At 48.6% G+C, this 20,963-nt stretch overlaps 1 long non-coding RNA gene across 1 annotated transcript in view; it reads left to right on the top strand.

Moving 5' to 3' along the window:
- The window catches only part of LOC135051171 (uncharacterized), a 36,945-nt gene that overhangs the window by 6,372 nt on the left and 9,610 nt on the right, over positions 1-20,963 (top strand). The window contains exon 4 of the long non-coding RNA XR_010242092.1: positions 6,855-7,075. This is a non-coding gene — a long non-coding RNA (uncharacterized LOC135051171). The remainder of the gene's footprint in view (positions 1-6,854; positions 7,076-20,963) is intronic.

The raw sequence follows: 20,963 nt of genomic DNA, 5'->3' as shown, positions 1-20,963 counted from the left end.
CGGAAATTTTTTCGGGTTTTGTGTTTTGGATTCGGTTCCGCAGCCGTGTTTTGGATTCGGACGCGTTTTGGCAAAATCTCCCTGAAAATTTTTTGTCGGATTCGGGTGTGTTTTGGATTCCAGTGTTTTTTTACAAAAATCCCTCAAAAACAGCTTAACTCATAGAATTTGGGGGTCATTTTGATCCCTTAGTATTATTAACCCCAATAACCATAATTTCCACAGATTTCCAGTCTATTCTGGACACCTCACACCTCACAATATTATTTTTAGTCCTAAAATTTGCTAGAGATGAGCGGGTTCGGTTTCTCTGAATCCGAACCCGCCAGAACTTCATGTTTTTTTTCACGGGTCCGAGCGACTCGGATCTTCCCGCCTTGCTCGGTTAACCCGAGCGCGCCCGAACGTCATCATGACGCTGTCGGATTCTCGCGAGGCTCGGATTCTATCGCGAGACTCGGATTCTATATAAGGAGCCGCGCGTCGCCGCCATTTTCACACGTGCATTGAGATTGATAGGGAGAGGACGTGGCTGGCATCCTCTCCATTTAGATAATAAGAGACTGAGAGAGATTTACTGGAGCTGACTAGGAGGAGTACTGTTACTGTAGAAGTGTAGAGACTGAGTGGAGAGAGTTTACTAGTGAGGACAGTGCAGTTTACTTTATAATCCGTTCTCTGCCTGAAAAAAGCGATACACAGCACACAGTGACTCAGTCACATACCATATCTGTGTGCACTGCTCAGGCTCAGGCCAGTGTGCTGCATCATCTATTATCTATATATAATATTATATATATCTGTCTGACTGCTCAGCTCACACAGCTTATAATTGTGGGGGAGACTGGGGAGCACTACTGCAGTGCCAGTTATAGGTTATAGCAGGAGCCAGGAGTACATAATATATTATATAGTGAGTGACCACCAGACACACAGTGCAGTTTATTTAATATATCCGTTCTCTGCCTGAAAAAAGCGATACACACAGTGACTCAGTCAGTCACATACCATATCTGTGTGCACTGCTCAGGCTCAGGCCAGTGTGCTGCATCATCTATTATCTATATATAATATTATATATATCTGTCTGACTGCTCAGCTCACACAGCTTATAATTGTGGGGGAGACTGGGGAGCACTACTGCAGTGCCAGTTATAGGTTATAGCAGGAGCCAGGAGTACATAATATATTATATAGTGAGTGACCACCAGACACACAGTGCAGTTTATTTAATATATCCGTTCTCTGCCTGAAAAAAGCGATACACACAGTGACTCAGTCAGTCACATACCATATCTGTGTGCACTGCTCAGGCTCAGGCCAGTGTGCTGCATCATCTATTATCTATATATAATATTATATATATCTGTCTGACTGCTCAGCTCACACAGCTTATAATTGTGGGGGAGACTGGGGAGCACTACTGCAGTGCCAGTTATAGGTTATAGCAGGAGCCAGGAGTACATAATATATTATATAGTGAGTGACCACCAGACACACAGTGCAGTTTATTTAATATATCCGTTCTCTGCCTGAAAAAAGCGATACACACAGTGACTCACTCAGTCACATACCATATCTGTGTGCACTGCTCAGGCTCAGGCCAGTGTGCTGCATCATCTATATATATTATATATCTGTCTGACTGCTCAGCTCACACAGCTTATAATTGTGGGGGAGACTGGGGAGCACTACTGCAGTGCCAGTTATAGGTTATAGCAGGAGCCAGGAGTACATATTATATTAAAATTAAACAGTGCACACTTTTGCTGCAGGAGTGCCACTGCCAGTGTGACTGACCAGTGACCTGACCACACTGACCACCAGTATAGTTAGTAGTATACTTATATTGTGATTGCCTGAAAAAGTTAAACACTCGTCGTGTGACTTCACTTGTGTGTTTTTTTTTTTTTTATTCTATAAAAATAAAACTCATTCTGCTGACAGACAGTGTCCAGCAGGTCCGTCATTATATAATATATAATATATACCTGTCCGGCTGCAGTAGTGATATATATATATTTTTTATATCATTTATCATCCAGTCGCAGCAGACACAGTACAGTAGTTCACGGCTGTGGCTACCTCTGTGTCTCTGCACTCGGCAGGCAGTCCGTCCATAATTGTAATACCACCTAACCGTGGATTTTTTTCATTCTTCTTTATACATACATAGTTACATAGACATCTTATCTTTATCAACCAGTCTATATTAGCTGCAGACACAGTACAGTACGGTAGTTCACGGCTGTGGCTACCTCTGTGTCTGCACTCGGCAGGCAGTCCGTCCATAATTGTATACCACCTAACCGTGGTTTTTTTTCATTCTTCTTTATACATACATAGTTACATAGACATCTTCTCTTTATCAACCAGTCTATATTAGCTGCAGACACAGTACAGTACGGTAGTTCACGGCTGTGGCTACCTCTGTGTCTGCAGTCGGCAGGCAGTCCATAATTGTATACTAGTATCCATCTCCATTGTTTACCTGAGGTGCCTTTTAGTTGTGCCTATTAAAATATGGAGAACAAAAATGTTGAGGTTCCAAAATTAGGGAAAGATCAAGATCCACTTCCACCTCGTGCTGAAGCTGCTGCCACTAGTCATGGCCGAGACGATGAAATGCCAGCAACGTCGTCTGCCAAGGCCGATGCCCAATGTCATAGTACAGAGCATGTCAAATCCAAAACACCAAATATCAGAAAAAAAAGGACTCCAAAACCTAAAATAAAATTGTCGGAGGAGAAGCGTAAACTTGCCAATATGCCATATACCACACGGAGTGGCAAGGAACGGCTGAGGCCCTGGCCTATGTTCATGGCTAGTGGTTCAGCTTCACATGAGGATGGAAGCACTCAGCCTCTCGCTAGAAAAATGAAAAGACTCAAGCTGGCAAAAGCAGCACAGCAAAGAACTGTGCATTCTTCGAAATCCCAAATCCACAAGGAGAGTCCAATTGTGTCGGTTGCGATGCCTGACCTTCCCAACACTGGACGTGAAGAGCATGCGCCTTCCACCATTTGCACGCCCCCTGCAAGTGCTGGAAGGAGCACCCGCAGTCCAGTTCCTGATAGTCAGATTGAAGATGTCAGTGTTGAAGTACACCAGGATGAGGAGGATATGGGTGTTGCTGGCGCTGGGGAGGAAATTGACCAGGAGGATTCTGATGGTGAGGTGGTTTGTTTAAGTCAGGCACCCGGGGAGACACCTGTTGTCCGTGGGAGGAATATGGCCGTTGACATGCCAGGTGAAAATACCAAAAAAATCAGCTCTTCGGTGTGGAGGTATTTCACCAGAAATGCGGACAACAGGTGTCAAGCCGTGTGTTCCCTTTGTCAAGCTGTAATAAGTAGGGGTAAGGACGTTAACCACCTCGGAACATCCTCCCTTATACGTCACCTGCAGCGCATTCATAATAAGTCAGTGACAAGTTCAAAAACTTTGGGTGACAGCGGAAGCAGTCCACTGACCAGTAAATCCCTTCCTCTTGTAACCAAGCTCACGCAAACCACCCCACCAACTCCCTCAGTGTCAATTTCCTCCTTCCCCAGGAATGCCAATAGTCCTGCAGGCCATGTCACTGGCAATTCTGACGAGTCCTCTCCTGCCTGGGATTCCTCCGATGCATCCTTGCGTGTAACGCCTACTGCTGCTGACGCTGCTGTTGTTGCCACTGGGAGTCGATGGTCATCCCAGAGGGGAAGTCGTAAGCCCACTTGTACTACTTCCAGTAAGCAATTGACTGTTCAACAGTCCTTTGCGAGGAAGATGAAATATCACAGCAGTCATCCTACTGCAAAGCGGATAACTGAGGCCTTGACAACTATGTTGGTGTTAGACGTGCGTCCGGTATCCGCCGTTAGTTCACAGGGAACTAGACAATTTATTGAGGCAGTGTGCCCCCGTTACCAAATACCATCTAGGTTCCACTTCTCTAGGCAGGCGATACCGAGAATGTACACGGACGTCAGAAAAAGACTCACCAGTGTCCTAAAAAATGCAGTTGTACCCAATGTCCACTTAACCACGGACATGTGGACAAGTGGAGCAGGGCAGGGTCAGGACTATATGACTGTGACAGCCCACTGGGTAGATGTATGGACTCCCGCCGCAAGAACAGCAGCGGCGGCACCAGTAGCAGCATCTCGCAAACGCCAACTCTTTCCTAGGCAGGCTACGCTTTGTATCACCGCTTTCCAGAATACGCACACAGCTGAAAACCTCTTACGGCAACTGAGGAAGATCATCGCGGAATGGCTTACCCCAATTGGACTCTCCTGTGGATTTGTGGCATCGGACAACGCCAGCAATATTGTGTGTGCATTAAATATGGGCAAATTCCAGCACGTCCCATGTTTTGCACATACCTTGAATTTGGTGGTGCAGAATTTTTTAAAAAACGACAGGGGCGTGCAAGAGATGCTGTCGGTGGCCAGAAGAATTGCGGGCCACTTTCGGCGTACAGGCACCACGTACAGAAGACTGGAGCACCACCAAAAACTACTGAACCTGCCCTGCCATCATCTGAAGCAAGAAGTGGTAACGAGGTGGAATTCAACCCTCTATATGCTTCAGAGGTTGGAGGAGCAGCAAAAGGCCATTCAAGCCTATACAATTGAGCACGATATAGGAGGTGGAATGCACCTGTCTCAAGTGCAGTGGAGAATGATTTCAACGTTGTGCAAGGTTCTGATGCCCTTTGAACTTGCCACACGTGAAGTCAGTTCAGACACTGCCAGCCTGAGTCAGGTCATTCCCCTCATCAGGCTTTTGCAGAAGAAGCTGGAGGCATTGAAGAAGGAGCTAAAAGGGAGCGATTCCGCTAGGCATGTGGGACTTGTGGATGCAGCCCTTAATTCGCTTAACAAGGATTCACGGGTGGTCAATCTGTTGAAATCAGAGCACTACATTTTGGCCACCGTGCTCGATCCTAGATTTAAAGCCTACCTTGGATCTCTCTTTCCGGCAGACACAAGTCTGCTGGGGTTGAAAGACCTGGTGGTGACAAAATTGTCAAGTCAAGCGGAACGCGACCTGTCAACATCTCCTCCTTCACATTCTCCCGCAACTGGGGGTGCGAGGAAAAGGCTCAGAATTCCGAGCCCACCCGCTGGCGGTGATGCAGGGCAGTCTGGAGCGACTGCTGATGCTGACATCTGGTCCGGACTGAAGGACCTGACAACGATTACGGACATGTCGTCTACTGTCACTGCATATGATTCTCTCAACATTGATAGAATGGTGGAGGATTATATGAGTGACCGCATCCAAGTAGGCACGTCACACAGTCCGTACTTATACTGGCAGGAAAAAGAGGCAATTTGGAGGCCCTTGCACAAACTGGCTTTATTCTACCTAAGTTGCCCTCCCACAAGTGGGTACTCCGAAAGAGTGTTTAGTGCCGCCGCTCACCTTGTCAGCAATCGGCGTACGAGGTTACATCCAGAAAATGTGGAGAAGATGATGTTCATTAAAATGAATTATAATCAATTCCTCCGCGGAGACATTGACCAGCAGCAATTGCCTCCACAAAGTACACAGGGAGCTGAGATGGTGGATTCCAGTGGGGACGAATTGATAATCTGTGAGGAGGGGGATGTACACGGTGATATATCGGAGGGTGAAGATGAGGTGGACATCTTGCCTCTGTAGAGCCAGTTTGTGCAAGGAGAGATTAATTGCTTCTTTTTTGGGGGGGGGTCCAAACCAGCTACCTCATTGCGCCTCTTTTTTTCTTTGCGTCATGTGCTGTTTGGGGAGGGTTTTTTGGAAGGGCCATCCTGCGTGACACTGCAGTGCCACTCCTAGATGGGCCCGGTGTTTGTGTCGGCCACTAGGGTCGCTAATCTTACTCACACAGCTACCTCATTGCGCCTCTTTTTTTCTTTGCGTCATGTGCTGTTTGGGGAGGGTTTTTTGGAAGGGACATCCTGCGTGACACTGCAGTGCCACTCCTAGATGGGCCCGGTGTTTGTGTCGGCCACTAGGGTCGCTTATCTTACTCACACAGCAAATTTTAGGACTAAAAATAATATTGTGAGGTGTGAGGTATTCAGAATAGACTGAAAATGAGTGTAAATTATGGTTTTTGAGGTTAATAATACTTTGGGATCAAAATGACCCCCAAATTCTATGATTTAAGCTATTTTTTAGTGTTTTTTGAAAAAAACACCCGAATCCAAAACACACCCGAATCCGACAAAAAAAATTCGGTGAGGTTTTGCCAAAACGCGTTCGAACCCAAAACACGGCCGCGGAACCGAACCCAAAACCAAAACACAAAACCCGAAAAATTTCAGGCGCTCATCTCTAAAATTTGCACCGAGGTCGCTGGATGGCTAAGCTAAGCGACCCAAGTGGCCGACACAAACACCTGGCCAATCTAGGAGTGGCACTGCAGTGTCAGACAAGATGGCACTTAAAAAAATAGTCCCCAAACAGCACATGATGCAGAGATAAATATATATATAGAGAAAAGGGTCACACTCTATCCACGCTCCGTTATTTCATGATTGATCACATCCCAGTATCTCTCAGGGGTGGTGATCGTCATAAAGCACTCTTTCTAGCAGAAGCTCGGTGGATTTACCGTCTCAATACTATGTCCCCCTTGGGATTAAATGATAAGATCAACTGGAATAGTATAATGTAGTGTAGTGTACCTAGGGTCTATTTCTGCTATCGTTATACTGCTGCTATTGTTTTATGTGGGATACCATTATATGACCCTTTGCTTTTGTCTTCATCCTGTGCGTTTTATTTGTATATGCACTATAGATGTTCATGTATGGTCTCTGTGTTCTCTATTTGTATGTATTTTGTTATATTTGTATTGTCTTATTTCTTGTTAGGGCCATCGTAGAGTTGTGTGTCCTCTCCGGCTCCCTCAGCCAGCGACACGGGCTGTGAACCGCATGCGGCACCTTCCGTGGTGGACCGCATGCTTCCTAGGTTGCCATGACAATCAGGTCAAGCGAGGACCCGGAAGTAACAGACGGCGGAGAGCAGAGACGGAGACGCGGCGGGAGACGTGGAGGACGGCGTACTCGGGCCCACAGGGGTATTTTAGGGGGTAAGTTTCTGTATTTCACTTTGTATTGGTATGCCTTGAGGAAGGGGCACAGCCCCGAAACGTCGCTTCTATGTCAATACAAGCTTTCTTTTTCAATTAGCCTCTGGAGTGCCTGATTTCCACCATTTGGAATTGTATATATATACCTGACGAAGGATAATAAATCCGAAACGTTGTATTCAACCCAGGAGTGTCCGGGTTTCTTATTTGAATTAAGTCCACGAGTGCCGCCTACATACCATACTTATATATATATATATATATAAACTGGTGGTCAGCAAAATTCTGCACTGTCCTCTACTATAATACTGCGCACAACTACAATGCAGCACAGATATGGATAGTATACTTGACGACACAGAGGTAGAGCAATGGACTACTGTACCGTACAGTAGCGGAACTTGCCACGGGCAAGCAGGACTTTTGCCCAGGGCGCCGCCTTCCAGAGGGTGCCGGCGCCATCCGGAGGGCGCCGCACCATGGCAAGACCCGCTGCTGCTGTGCCTCCCGCTGCCCGGTCTGTCCCGCTGCCCCCCGCTGTGAAGGGAACTAGACGCGTAGCGTCTAGTACCCATTCGCGGAGAGGACCTTTGATGTGCGGTGCGCGATGACGTCATTGTGCACCGCACATCATTTCAGCGGCGCTCATACTGTACAGGGGGCATAACTGACCACGCCCCCTGTGTGAAGCCACACCCCTAATGCCTGCCCGGGGCGCTGCAAGTGCTCGAACCGGCCCCGGTACCGTACTGCTATATATATACTGGTGGTCAGCAAAATTCTGCACTGTCCTCCTACTATAATACTGCGCACAACTACAATGCAGCACAGATATGGATAGTATAATTGACGACAGAGGTAGAGCAATGGACTACTGTACCGTACTGCTATATATATACTGGTGGTCAGCAAAATTCTGCACTGTCCTCCTACTATAATACTGCACACAAATACAATGCAGCACAGATATGGATAGTATACTTGATGACACAGAGGTAGCGCAGTGGACTACTGTACCGTACTGCTATATATATACTGGTGGTCAGCAAAATTCTGCACTGTCCTCTTACTATAATACTGCGCACAACTACAATTCAGCACAGATATGGATAGTATACTTGACGACACATAGGTAGAGCAATGGACTACTGTACCGTACTGCTATATATATATACTGGTGGTCAGCAAAATTCTGCATTGGCCTCCTACTATATACTGCGCACAACTACAATGCAGCACAGATATGGATGCATAGTATACTTGACGACACAGAGGTAGAGCAATGGACTACTGTACCGTACCGCTATATATATATACTGGTGGTCATTAAAATTCTGCACTGTCCTACTATATACTGCGCACAACTAAAATGCAGCACAGGTATGGATGGATAGTATACTTGACGACACAGAGGTAGAGCAATGGACTACTGTACCGTACTGCTATATATATACTGGTGGTCAGCAAAATTCTGCACTGTCCTCCTACTATATACTGCACACAACTACAATGCAGCACAGGTATGGATGCATAGTATACTTGACGACACAGAGGTAGAGCAATGGATTACTGTGCCATACTGCTATATATATACTGGTGGTCAGCAAAATTCTGCACTGTCCTCCTACTATATACTGCGCACAACTAAAATGCAGCACAGGTATGGATGGATAGTATACTTGACGACACAGAGGTAGAGTAACGGACTACTGTACCGTACTGCTATATATATACTGGTGGTCAGCAAACTTCTGCGCTGTCCTCCTACTATATACTGCGCACAACTAAAATGCAGCACAGGTATGGATGGATAGTATACTTGACGACACAGAGGTAGAGCAATGGACTACTGTACCGTACTGCTATATATATATACTGGTGGTCAGCAAAATTCAGCACTGTCCTCCTACTATAATACTGCGCACAACTACAATTAAAGCAAAAATACCCTGGGGTCTGACAAACCCCTTCCAGCAGCTGTGACTATCTAGTGGGTCTATATATTTTACCTTTTGCACAACTACAATGCAGCACAGATATGGATAGTATACTTGACGACACAGAGGTAGAGCAATGGACTACTGTACCGTACTGCTATATATATACTGGTGGTTAACAAAATTTTGCACTGTCCTCCTACTATAATACTGTGCACAACTACAATACAGCACAGATATGGATAGTATACTTGACGACACAGAGGTACAGCAATGGACTACTGTACCGTACTGCTATATATATACTGGTGGTTAACAAAATTTTGCACTGTCCTCCTACTATAATACTGTGCACAACTACAATACAGCACAGATATGGATAGTATACTTGACGACACAGAGGTAGAGCAATGGACTACTGTACCGTACTGCTATATATATACTGGTGGTTAACAAAATTTTGCACTGTCCTCCTACTATAATACTGTGCACAACTACAATACAGCACAGATATGGATAGTATACTTGACGACACAGAGGTACAGCAATGGACTACTGTACCGTAATGCTATATATATACTGGTGGTCAGCAAAATTCTGCACTTTCCTCCTACTATAATACTGTGCACAACTACAATGCAGCACAGATATGGATAGTATACTTGACGACACAGAGGTAGAGCAATGGACTACTGTACCGTACTGCTATATATATACTGGTGGTCAGCAAAATTCTGCACTGTCCTCCTACTATATACTGCGCACAACTACAATGCAGCACAGATATGGATGGATAGTATACTTGATAACACAGAGGTAGAGCAATGGACTACTGTACCGTACTGCTATATATATATACTGGTGGTCAGCAAAATTCTGCACTGTCCTCCTACTGTATACTGCGCACAACTAAACTGCAGCACAGGTATGGATGGATAGTATACTTGATGACACAGAGGTAGAGCAATGGACTACTGTACCGTACTGCTATATATATACTGGTGGTCAGCAAAATTCTGCACTGTCCTCCTACTATATACTGCGCACAACTAAAATGCAGCACAGGTATGGATGGATAGTATACTTGACGACACAGAGGTAGAGCAATGGACTACTGTACCGTACTGCTATATATATTCTGGTGGTCAGCAAAATTCTGCACTGTCCTCCTACTATATACTGCGCACAACTAAAATGCAGTACAGGTATGGATGGATAGTATACTTGACGCCACAGAGGTAGAGCAATGGACTACTGTACCGTACTGCTATATATATACTGGTGTTCAGCAAAATTCTGCACTGTCCTCCTACTATATACTACAATGCAGCACAGATATGGAGCGTTTTTCAGGCAGAGAACGTAGATATTTGCAGCACACTGAGCACAGATATTTGCAGCACACTGAGCACAGATATTTGCAGCACACTGACGAACTGAACCCGCTCATCTCTAATAATTGATATATATATATATATATATATATATATATATCAGTTATCTATCTATCTATCTATCTATCTATCTATCTATCTATCTATCTATCTATACCAGTGGTTCTCAAACTCGGTCCTCAGGACCCCACACAGTGATTGTTTTGCAGGTAACCCAGCAAGTGCACAGGTGTATTTAATTTCTCACTGACACATTTTAAAAGGTCCACAGATGGAGCTAATTATGTCACTTGTGATTCTGTGAGGAGACCTGCAAAACATGCACCATGTGGGGTCCTGAGGACCAGTGACGTGCGGTGAGGTAAATGCCTGGGGAGGCACTGGCTAAACTCGCTAACTGCACAGCGGGTACTCCTCAGCTACTAGTCACACTCCCCATACCAGCACGCCTAGTCCTACAGCATACCTACGGACTGTCCCGATTTTGGCGGGACAGTCCCGTTTTTCACGGTCTGTCCCGCTGTCCCACCCGCGGGTTGCAGTGTCCTGTGGTGGGGAGGGGGGGGGCAGTTGGGAGATCCCCCTGTCACCCGCTGCTCTGAGCAGAGCAGTGGTGAATAGATGCTGTGCGCATGTGCACAGCGTCAGTAGCGGCTCTTGCCACGGGCAAGCAGGCTTTTTGCCCGGGGCGCCGCTACCCTGAGGGTGCCGCCGCCGTGACAAGAGCCGCTACTGATCCACCCTCCCTCCCCGCTCCCCGGCTGCAGCGAGCGCCGCATCGCTCACTGACGCTACAGGTCAAAATTGACCCCTAGTGTCAGTGTGGCGCTGCTATGGGAGAGACATCATGACATCTCTCCCATAGGGAAGAGCCGACGCCCGGAGACAGCGGCAGCAGCGGTCCGGAAGCAGGAGCGAGTCTCGTAAGTATTTTTTTCCCTAGGGTTTCAAAGCAGCGCTACTACAGGAGGCACATACTGGGGGCACTACTACAGGGGGCACATACAGGGGGCACCCGCACTACTACAGGGGGCACATACAGGGGGCACAGCTACAAGGGGCACAGCTACTGGAGGCAGATCTACAGGGGGCACATACTGGGGGCACTGCTACAGGGGGAACAGCTACAGGGGGCACTGCTACAGGGGGAACAGCTACTGGGGGCAAATTAACTGGGGGGCACAATTACAGGGGGCACAACTACTGGGGGCACAGCTACAGGGGGCAAATCAACTGGGGGGCACAACTACTTGGGGCAAATCTGGGGGCACAGCTACTGGGGGCATAACTGTGGCCACAACCCTCCCCTATGAAGCCATGCCCCTATTTTTCGTGAACTGTTTTGCCGGGGAGGGGGGGCACCAGTGGAAACTTTCGCACTGGGTGCCACAAGATGTAGACCCGGCCCTGCATAGTGTCTATTCTCGGCAGGGGTGTGGTATGTGAGACCGCTGGTCAGCATACTGACACTGGAATCCTGGCAGCGGAATGCCATGCGGGTGGGGTTCGAGAGCAACAATCCCCTTGTGGGCTCGCTCGACATGCTGCGGGCTCGGTGGTGACCTGCGGTAGCCACAGTTTCTATTCCCACTCTATGGATGTTGTGGACACCCACGAGTGGAAATAGTCCTTGTTGGTCGGCATGCCGACCGTCGGGATTGTGAGGGGGTGGGATGTAGGGGGAGGTCCCCCCGAGATGTAGAGGGAAGGCGGACTCCTGACCGCTGGTCACATAACTACCCCCCTCTCAGTGCCGTAACTAGACATTTTAGTGCTGTGTGCAAGAAACGGCATCGGCGCCCCCCCTTAACGGAAACCGGCGGTAGTGCGTGCCGTAGGCGCGCGTAAAAAATATAGGGCATGGCTTCACGGGAAAGGGGTGTGACCACAAAATAATACCAATTCATATAATGGTGCACAGTAGCCTCCATTATTCAAATTACGTCACACAGTAGCGCCACTACACCAGGTATAGCCCCTTTTACACCTTATGGCAGACAGCGTCCCCTTTTTACACATTACGGCAGACAGCGTCTCCTTTTTTACACATTACGGCAGAGAGTGTCTCCTTTTTTACACATTACGGCAGAGAGCGTCCCCTTTTTTACACATTACGGCAGACAGCGTCTCCTTTTTTACACATTACGGCATACAGCGTCCCCTTTTTTACACATTACAGCAGACAGCGTCCCCTTTTTACACATTACGGCAGACAGCTTCCCCTTTTTACACATTACGGCAGACAGCGTCCCCTTTTTACACGTTACGGCAGACAGCGTCTCCTTTTTTATACATTACGGCAGAGAGCGTCCCCCTTTTACACATTACAGCAGACAGAATCCACCTTTTACACGTTACGGCAGACAGCGTCCCCTTTTACACATTACAGCACACAGAGTCCCCTTTAACACAGTACGGCAGGCAGATTCCCCCTTACACACACACCCCTCCTACCCTTAGGGTGTAGTGTAGTGTAGTGTAGTGTAGTGTACTATGGTGTTGTGTACTGTAGTGAAGTGTAGTGTAATATAGTGTAGTGTAGTATAGTGTAGTCACTCACGTGCTGTTGCGTGCGGGAGGCGGGTGGCGGCGGCTTCACCGGGAAACGGGCGGGTGGGTGGCGGCTTCAGCAGCAGGAGTCTTGTGTGCGGCAGCGGCTTCCGAATTGCAGGGGAGGGGGGCCGGGCTGCCGCTGGCCCATTGAGAAGCCTGCCTGTCACACAGATGCCGCAGTGGCTTGAAAACTTCCTCTGAACTTGAAGCCGCCTGCCCGCCTGTGTCCAGCTGAAGCCGGTGGCTTCAGCTGGACACAGGCGGGTGGGCGGCGGTGGCTTCGAGTTCAGAAGAAGTTGCGGAACACAGGTGGGCGGGTGGTGGCAGCTTCAGTGGGACACAGTTGTGTCCAGGCGGGCGTGCGGTGGCTTCAGAGGGACACGGGCGGGTGGCGCCGCCGTCAGCGGGACACAGGTGGCGCCGCCTTCAGCAGTCTGGGCTCGGAGCTAGCAGGTGTGATGCCCGATGGTGCGCCCTGTGGGCAAGGCATCATCGGCACACACCTAGTTACGGCTCTGCCCCCCCTCCCCCCGTAGAGAGGGACAGGGGGCATGACCAGCGCTGTTCATGCCCCCATAATCACAAAAATGGAGGCGTGGCTTGCATTCACGGCACTTGCCGTGAGGCCACGCCCCTCACAATCGGGCCCTTGAAGAAATGGGAGGTATGCTACATTAAATGAGGCCTTGCACTTACCTGGCAGCAGTACACATCAGTATGTCTGCATCCAGAGCCAGGAGATTCACCACTCTGCACTTCCCTTCATCTCTCCACTGAGCGCCCAGCACCACGATCACTCTGCTGCCCACAAGCAGAGGGACACCAGCAGCTGCAGGGAGCTGTCAGTGGCCGGAGAGGGGGTAGGGCACTCAAGCTGCTGCAAGCCCTGCTGAACTGGAGGAGGTGAGGAGCTGCAGAAGCTCCGTGGTTAAGCTGTGTCCACAGGCAGAAGCGGCTGGTGAGTGACTGTCACGCTCCCACCTGAAGGGACTGCTGTCTGTTGGTACTTAAAATGTGGCCGCCCTGGGAGAATGGCATCTGACACTCTGCCCACCCGGCTCAGTCCACCCCTGCCATTGTCCAATCACGTCTGCCTGATTGACAGGGGTGTGCCTTGATGTGAGCTGAAGGCGCTTTTCATTCATTTTTCAATGGGCTTTTCCAGCCCGCAGCTTGGCCCCGCCCCCTTCCGCCCCCCACTCCGGCGTCTTTATTATTGTCAGTGGGAGGCAGCGCTCTCGCTGCCTCCCACATAGCTTTGGCTGCATTTTCATTCTGAAAATGATTACAATAATACAAAGTAGGATCTTTGTGTTATATTAATCATTATGACAGGGGAGGCACTGCCTCCCCTGCCTCCCCTGACTGCACGTCCCTGCTGAGGACCAAGTTTGAGAACCTGTGATCTATACTGAACAATGAGACATCACTCATTAGCAGGTGTAAAAATGGCGCAGGATCCATATAAAGTAGCATATAACACTATAACACACTCACATCCTCCTTGCACAGAAAAAGAGAGGGTCCCACGCTTAACATTCATCAGTGTGAAGACTTTATAATTCAGAGGTATAGCATATTCATAGAAAACATACAAACAGCTGTTTCAACTGATTTATGTCAGTTTTCTGTTGAAACGGCTGTTGGGCATCTGCCATTTGTTTTCTATGAATATTCTGCACCTCTGAAAAGTAGCAGAAAGCAGTAGATTTTAGTAGCGGAAAACGGGAGCTACAGTATTATTAGTAGGAAGCAGCAGATTTGGATGTTGTGGATGGGCCCACATTTTCGGCCAAACGTGCTAAGAACTTCATTTATACTCCATGTTAATTGTATAGGGTTATCAAAGTTATTTTGACTATCATTATTTGGATTGCTTAGAGTATACACCTGCCTTCTTTCTCCTTCAAAGTTAAAATGGCAGCAATGTGCTACAATTATATCAAAATGCCCAAAATGTAGTAATGCAAAATGTAATAAGTTATCCTTTAATGCAGGTCCTGTTATATGAACTGTTCAGAGAAAATGAACCATACAGCAAATAAGCAACCTCCACCCTCTCCTTCTTCACAGACCTTATGCATCTGTGTACTAGGGGCCATTTCTAGACAATCTGGCTCCCAGTGCAAACACTAAAAAAATGTGCCCCCACATATACATTTAAAAAGCCCCAATGGTATCACTGACCTGGTTTGGAAGTGTTGTGGACTCGGGGTTTCTTCCGGTGACCGGGAAGAGGAACCGCCACTGGGTCGCAGTAGAGATGGCCGAATGTAGGTTTTCCTCATGCAGGATTAGGATGGTAGGCAGAAGGCACGGGTGGACGCTTGAAGGTCTCCTGAAAGACAAGACTTGCAAAGGTGCTGATGAATTGGTGAAGAATACCATAAGCTCACTGAGAGTGATGCTGAGGTGCTAGAGGCATTGAGGTGCTAGAGGCATTGAGGTGCTAGAAGGCGCTGAAGCGCTTGGAGATGCTGAGGTGCTTGGAGGCACGGAGGTGCTGGAGGCACGGAGGTGCTTGGAGACACGGAGGTGCTGGAGGCACGGAGGTGCTTGGAGGCACGGAGGTGCTGGAGGCACGGAGGTGCTTGGAGGCACGGAGGTGCTTGGAGGCACCGAGGAAGCGCTGACGCCACAGGGATACGGGAGCTCTGGAGATCACAACTACAGCAGCAGTAACGATGATACTCAGGCGCCGGAGCTCTGCCCGGCGTCTGAATTTGTACTTCCCGCCAGCACCTGATTGGGGAAGCACCGATGACGTCCCCCGTCATCCAGTGGACGCCGGGCGCACCCGCGACGTCCACACTACGAGCGCCGGACGGAGCGCCGGGTGCCGTAGACCGCCAGAGAGGACGGCCGCCCGGAGAGCCAGCACCCCCGGAGAGGCAAGTACAGCGGCCGCGACGGCGGCATGACAGTACCCCCTCCTCTAGGAGTGGCCCCTGGACACTTTCCTGGTTTCGTAGGGTGTCTAGAATGGAAAATCCAGATTAGTCGAGGAGCCGAGACCTCAGAAGCCTTTATCCAACTTCTCTCCTCAGGGCCATACCCTTTCCATTCCACCAGATATTGCAGATTCTTGTGAAGGTAACGAGAGTCCAGAATAGTTTTGATCTCGAAGTCCGTTCCTGTTTCAGTTTCCACTGAGGTGGGGCTAGAGGACTTTGAATGAAAACGATTAAGGACGAGAGGACGAAGAAGAGAAACATGGAAGGCATTTGGTATACGTAGGTGAGAAGGTAAACCCAACTTACAGACCACGGGATTCAGGACTTGTAGCACAGGGTAAGGACCGATGAATCTTGGAGCAAACTTCATAGTAGGCACCTTCAACCGGAGATTACGTGTGGACAGCCATACCCTATCACCAACCTTGTATTGAGGAGCGGCTCGCCGTTTCTTATCTGCGAAGAACTTGTATCGGACTGAAACCTTTTTAAGACTAGCATGAATCTTACTCCAAATTTGTCTGAAGTGTAGTAGAGTGGACGTTACAGCTGGAACCTCTTGTGTCGGAAGACTTGGTAATTCCGGAACTCGTGGGTGGAACCCATAGTTGACGAAGAACGGAGACTCACCAGTGGAAGAATGAAATGAATGGTTATGGGCAATCTCCGCCCAAGGTAACAACTCCACCCAGTTGTCCTGTGAAGGGGAGAGATAAAGGCGGAGGAAAGTCTCTAGATCTTGATTGACTCGTTCCGTTTGTTCGGATGATAAGCGGATGATAAGCGGATGAAAACTTTAGTTTAATCTGCAAGGCCGAGAGCTTTCCAAAACCTTGCGGTGAACTGTACCCCTCGATCAGAGACTATTTCCTGAGGCAACCCATGCAATCGAAAATGTTCTCGGATGAATAATAGAGCTAGTTTAGGAGCTGTCGGCAGACCAGTCAATGGAACGAAGTGCGCCATCTTCGAAAAACGGTCAACGATCACCCAGACGGTGTTGCAACCTTTGGAACAGGGCAAGTCAGTGATGAAGTCCATGGAAATGTGAGTCCAGGGTTTTATAGGAATGGGCAGAGGACGAAGCAACCCAGCAGGAGGCAGGCGAGGAGATTTATGTTGTGTACACTGTGGACAAGAATTAACGTAATCCTGTACATCCTTCCTCATGGTGTCCCACCAGTAAGATCTTTGCAGAAACTTGTACATCTTCTGGGCGCCGGGATGACCGGAAAACTTGGAGATATGGGCCCACTGTAGTATTCTCGGCCAGAATTTAGCTGGTACGGACATTCTTCTAGGGGGAGGAGTTGGAGTAGTTGAGGCAGCGGAGACAGAAATTGGATTTAGAATTAAACTCCGCTCGAAAGAATCATCTTCGTCTGTGGAAGCTTGTGAATGGGACAGCGCATCCGCTTTAGTATTGAAAGTCCTGGCCCGGTACTTGATAACAAAAGAAAATCAAGTGAAGAAGAGTGCCCATCTAGCTTGGCGAGGATTCAAGCATTGTGCGGTTTTGATATACAACAAATTTTTGTGATCAGTGTAAATGGTAATCACATGTTTGGCCCCTTCTAAGAGATATCTCCACTCTTCCAAGGCAGATTTAATTGCCAAAAGTTCCTGGTCTCCAATAGTGTAATTGGAGAGAATTTACGAGAGTGGAAGCCACACGGATGTAATTTCTTATCTGAGGAGTACTGAGAGAGAACGGCCCCAACTCCGACCGAAGATGTGTCAACTTCTAGGAAGAAAGGTTCTTCGAAATTTGGTTGTTGGAGTACTGGAGCGGACTTGAAAGCTGATTTCAAGTGGGAAAAAGCCTCAATGGCTTCGGGAGGCCACAAACTCGGGTTAAAGCCCTTTCTCGTCAAGGCAGTAATGGGCGCAACAATGGTGGAGAAACCCCTAACGAATTTCCTGTAGTAATTCGCAAAGCCCAGGAATCTTTGCATTGCTTTCAAAGAGAGAGGCTAAGTCCAGTCACGAATGGCAGAGAGCTTCTCCGGATCCATGCGAAGCTCCGTCCCCGAGATGATATAACCGAGGAACGGAACCGATGTCACTTCGAAGGTACACTTGGAGAACTTAGCATAGAGACGATTCTTTCGTAAGCGGTGGAGCACCTCTTTGACCTGAGTCCTGTGTTCAACAAGATCTTTGGAAAAAATCAGTATGTCGTCTAAATATACCACAACACTTCGATATAACATGTCTCTGAAGATTTCGTTGACGAATCCCTGGAAGACGGCAGGAGCGTTACTAAGGCCAAACGGCGTCACCATGTATTCGTAATGCCCAACCCGGGTATTGAAGGCGGTCTTCCATTCATCCCCTTCTCGGATGCGTATTAGATTATAAGCTCCCCTCAAATCGAGCTTGGAGAAAACGCGGGCGCCACGAACCTTATTAAATAACTCTGTGATTAGTGGCAAGGGGTATTTATTCTTGATGGTGATATCGTTTAAGCCGCGGTAGTCAATACATGGTCTCAACCCCCCGTCCTTCTTCTTCACGAAAAAGAAGCCCGCTCCAGCAGGGGAGGAAGAGGGGAGAATGAATCCCTTGAGCAGATTGGACTAATATAGTCCGACATAGCTTGAGTCTCGGGAAGTGACAAAGGATATGTCAAGACAAGCCTACCAAATTCCTGACCCACACACATAACCTTCAATGCTTCCCTATCCAGTTACATTCCCTTTGCACAGTCCCCATAACCTCACATTTTGTCTTCCAACATTGCTGGGTGATCCTATCATACAACCCACTAAGAAGCTAGCAATCTGGGGAAACATTATGTAACAGGTTGCATCTATCCTTGTGTATCAATACCTATTTCCCTCTAGATTGTAAGCTTGCGAGCAGGGCCTTCCTACCGCTATGTCTGTCTTTGCCCTGTTTTGTTCTATAACTGTTGTTCTAATTGTAAAGCGCAACGGAATATGCTGCGCTATATAAGAAACTGCTAATAAATAAATAAATAAAATATGTGCGGCCACGGGGCGGCATCTTCCCTGGGATAAGGTCAATAGGGCAGTCCTAAGGCCTATGAGATGGTAACTGGTCAGCCGCCTGTTCCGAAAACACATCCTTGAACCCCTGATACGCCTCCGGAATATGCTCTTCATCCGACTTAGAAGAGACACGGAGCGGACAAACGGGAGTGAGACAGTTAGCATGACAAAAAGAACTCCAAGACAGAATTTGAGAGGACTTCCAGTCAATGTGGGGATTATGAATTTTGAGCCAAGGCATTCCGAGGACCAGATCATGATGCATTTCCGGAATCACCAAGAATTCCAGACATTCTTGATGTAGAGCCCCGACCTGCAGCTTAACTGGCTCCGTGCGCCACGTTATGAGACCCTTGGAAATTTTAGTACCATTGATAGCCGTCAACGAAATAGGCCGCTCGATAGGCCGTACCTTTAAATCCATGCTTTGGACACAGGAAGAAGAAACGAAGTTCCCCGCAGCTCCGGAATCCAACAGGGCCTCACAATACTTGGAGACTGACTCGGTGATTAAAGACACAGGAAGCAAACAATCCAAAATCGGAGAAGATTTAGTCGTGACCCCCAACTTGACTCCTCCAGAACAAGCTAGGCCTGCCCATTTACCGGAAGAGATTTACAAAACTTAAGGAAATTATCTGCGGCTCCATAGTAAAGGCAAAGTTTACCCTCACGACGACGCTGTCGTTCCTCCGGAGACAGTCGGGACCGGTTAATTTGCATGGGTTCGTCCGAGCTGGGCACAGCCGCCGGCCTAGGAGGAGGATGCCGGAACCTGGAACGATCTGAACGACTACGTTCTCCTCCACGCTCCTGCATCCGAAGATCCACCTTGACGCAAAGGGAGATCAACTCTTCTAATGGATCCGGCAGATCCCTAGTGACCAACTCATCTTTCAGCCGGTCGGAGAGACCGTTCCAGAAGGCAGCCCTCAGGGCGTCATTATTCCAGCGAAGTTCAGAGGCAATGGTCTGGAAATTAACCACGTACTGACCCACGGAGCGGGAGCCCTGACGAACACGGAGCAAGTCAGAAGAAGCAGTGGTCATCCTGCCGGGCTCGTCGAAGATTCTTCGAAAGGACGTAATGAAGTTGGTGTAGTTGGAAACCACGGGATCAGATCGTTCCCATAACGGAGACACCCAATCCAACGCTGACCCTTCAAGCAGGGAAATGATATACGCTACCTTAGACCGATCCGTAGGGAAATTATGAGAGAGAAGCTCGAAGTGCACCTCACACTGGTTTAGAAAATCACAGCAATTCTTGGATTCCCATTATAGCGGGAAGGAGTAGGAAGCTGAAGGCGTGACCTGGTACCGGCCGGAGGTTGGGCGTTACTAGAAACGGCAGCTGGAGCAGTTACGGGAACTGAAACCGGAATTACGGAAGCTAAAGATGCTTGAATTTGATCCAATCGGCCGGACAATTCCTGGAGATATTGCATCACCTGGCCCTGTGTCGCCTCCTGAGTCTAAACTCGGGAAGGTAAACTTTGGATGGCGCTCGACTCTGTGTTCCGATCCCCCGGGTCCATGTGGCCTGAGTATACAATCACTGACCTGGTTTGGAAGTGTTGTGGACTCTGGGTTTTTTCCGGTGACCGGGAAGAGGAACCGCCACTGGGTCGCAGTAGAGATGGCCGAATGTAGGTTTTCCTCATGCAGGATTAGGACGGTAGGCAGAAGGCACGGGTGGACGCTTGAAGGTCTCCTGAAAGACAAGACTTGCAAAGGTGCTGATGAATTGGTGAAGAATACCATAAGCTAACTGAGAGCGATGCTGAGGTGCTAGAGGCACTGAGGTGCTAGAGGCATTGAGGTGCTAGAGGCATTGAGGTGCTTGAAGGCGCTGAAGTGCTTGGAGACGCTGAGGTGCTTGGAGGCACGGAGGTGCTGGAGGCACGGAGGTGCTCGGAGGCACGGAGGTGCTGGAGGCACGGAGGTGCTTGGAGGCACGGAGGTGCTGGAGGCACGGAGGTGCTTGGAGGCACGGAGGTGCTGGAGGCACGGAGGTGCTTGGAGGCACGGAGGTG

Source organism: Pseudophryne corroboree, chromosome 2, assembly GCF_028390025.1.
Source record: "Pseudophryne corroboree isolate aPseCor3 chromosome 2, aPseCor3.hap2, whole genome shotgun sequence".
Taxonomy (NCBI): domain Eukaryota; kingdom Metazoa; phylum Chordata; class Amphibia; order Anura; family Myobatrachidae; genus Pseudophryne; species Pseudophryne corroboree.
Note: the sequence above shows the minus strand (reverse complement) of the source record. Positions and strands in the feature narration are given on the sequence as shown.